The sequence below is a fragment of the Carassius gibelio genome, chromosome B18 (genome assembly GCF_023724105.1).
Source record: "Carassius gibelio isolate Cgi1373 ecotype wild population from Czech Republic chromosome B18, carGib1.2-hapl.c, whole genome shotgun sequence".
Lineage (NCBI taxonomy): Eukaryota > Metazoa > Chordata > Actinopteri > Cypriniformes > Cyprinidae > Carassius > Carassius gibelio.
Window position 1 is genome coordinate 15,087,435 of NC_068413.1, and position 2,561 is coordinate 15,089,995.

Genomic DNA, 2,561 nt, shown 5'->3' on the forward strand with positions numbered 1-2,561 from the left:
TAAGTGATAAAACAATCTTTATTTAAATATTTAAAAATAGCTTGGGGAATAGGGAAAGGGCAATTAAAACTAAACTCTGACTCGGCCCTCCAGATGGGCTATGGCCGGGAAGAGGTCAGGGAGCAAGGGGGCCACGGGGATCCGGGGCGTGGGACTCGGGGCCCGGCCAGAGTCTTAGATATCCGTAGCGCCCTCCTTCTTCCTCCTCGCTGAATACAACTCACGGTAAGTACTGGTTCACACAGTTCGTTCTCGGGGTGCTCACTCTCTTTCTCTTCCTCCACAGGCAACGGCTGGGACGCAAAGGCACAGTTAATTCGGCTTGGTTTTGCTCTCACCTCTTCGCTGATTGCAGCTCACAGTAAGTACTGGTTCACACAGTTCGTTCCTTGGGTGCTCACTCTCTTTCTCTTTCTCCACAGGCAGCGGCGTAAGTACGGGTTTCCTCGGTCTCTCCTCGTGTTACCCACTCTCTCTCCTTTTCTCTCCACAGGTATCAACTTGGGCACAATAGCACAGTTAGTTTGCTTTGAATGACTCTCACCTCTGGGCTGGACACAGCGTATTGTAAGTACAGGTTTCGCTCTATTTCTCCTCCCGTTATCCACTCTCTCTCCTCCTCTCCACAGGTATCAACTTGGACACAATAGCACAGTTAGTTTGCTTTGAATGACTCTCACCTCTGGGCTGAACACAGCATACTGTAAGTACAGGTTTCCTCTGTTTCTCCTTGTGTTACTCACTCTCTTTTTCCTTTTCTCTCCACAGGTATCAGATTGGACACAAAGCACAGTTAGTTTGCTTTGAATAGCTCCCACCTCTGGGCTGAACACAGTGTACCGTGCTATCTCCGGAGGTCTGAAGCACGCTCACAACATATACTGTACTGAACTAGGCTAGAACCAGCAGTCTCTTTGTCCTCCCGCGACGGAGTGCGTGAAGGCGGGGGTTTATCTGACAGGACACACGGCAATACACAGCAACCCACAGCAATATACAGCACCACGTCAAAATTTTAGGTTTTCACAGCACGAAGACTCACCCACCACACTCAGTGTACGAAAAGGACACCCGTCTTCCTTCACTTCGCTTGGTTCGGATCTGGCGATGGAATATGCGGCCTAGCTAGTGATGTCGTCGTTGTGACTACTTCAATAAGTATTCCTTCGGCTCTCCCACCACGCTATATTAGGGGTAGGGCCGCCCTCCTCCTCCTGGGGAGATCTACACAACGCCAGGTCAATATACAGGGCACTTTCGGCTTGCTCTTAGTACTCACATCAATGCCGCTTCCAATCCCCTTTTTCACGTCGTCTCAATTCGCCGTATAATCCGTTCACTTCTCAACCTTTAAGGTTCCCGATGTCTTCACAATCATACAATTCCAGAGACAGAGACAGAGAGACAGAGAGAGAGACAGAGAGAGAGACAGAGAGAGAGAGAGAGACAGAGAGAGAGAGAGAGAGAGAGAGAGAGAGAGAGAGAGAGAGAGAGAGAGAGAGAGAGAGAGAGAGAGAGAGAGAGAGAGAGACCAGCCACCAGCAGCGCACCAAGACGGGCACGACACAGTGCTTCACACACACCAGAAAGGGCTCCCAGACTGTGAAATAACTTGGCCTTAAGTACTGCCTTGTCCAGCGTATCCTCCAATCACCAACCGCTGTCCCTAACTAGGCACAGGTGCATCGAATTCCCTGATTTTCCCTCTTACGGCGCTACCGGACGTTCCGGTGTTCTGTTTTTCCGGTCCGGGCGAAAACACTTCCCGAATTTTGGTTCCGCCCCTAAAGATCGTCACCTTGTGACACATACAAACAGTGAACGCTCAGTCGATTAGTACGGTGAGGGACCGAGCCGTGAGAGATACGCTGAAAACAGGGGATCGCTCTGTGGGTTTTTATTTTTTTATCAATATATAGATCTATAAAAGATTTCTCTTACAATGTCAGAAGAAACATGTTTAAGACGACTTGTACCCAACCGTTACAACTGCTCAGGGCCGGCCCGCGGCATAGGCGGTATAGGCAAATGCTAAGGGCGCCACTCATCCATAGGGGTGCCAGAATGAGTGAAGGAGTTAATTTTTTTTTTTTTTTTTTTTTTTTACATATTTTTTTTTATAAAAGGCTACTATTTAAAAACCATTAATTCGAAATACTACCAAATAAAGCAAAAAAAAAAAAGTCCGGCTCTTCAATCTTCCCCCGCCCATCGAGTGCTTGAAGTGCGTCAGAGTCAGAAACAGAGCACGCGCACGATCAGTTGTTGGTAATTTGTTGTGTAGCGTGCCCGACGCCGCATCCAATGTAGACAGCACTGCTTTTGTTAACACACAGCTTGTAGAAATGGGCCTGGCAGCTCGCGCCAGTTCTAGACATGGTGAAAGTTTCCTGATTGTGACGGAAGGCCGAATTTACATGACACATTATAAATGAGCATAGTCTGCGATAGAGCCAGTGCCAAAAAGAAGAGAAGATGATAAAGACAGAGGTAAAGAGATGTAGTGAAAGAACAATTTATTGCATAGGAGTAAGATACTATAATTTCATGGCAGTTATTTT

The 2,561-nt window shown here is 47.6% G+C and overlaps 1 long non-coding RNA gene across 1 annotated transcript; it reads right to left on the reverse strand.

Moving 5' to 3' along the window:
- LOC127977685 (uncharacterized) lies at nucleotides 1-1,580 on the reverse strand. The gene is made up of 2 exons (XR_008158290.1): nucleotides 744-1,580; nucleotides 1-636 (listed from the first exon to the last, which is right to left on the reverse strand). It is a non-coding gene; the product is annotated as an uncharacterized LOC127977685 (long non-coding RNA).
- Nucleotides 1,581-2,561: the final 981 nt, after the last annotated feature.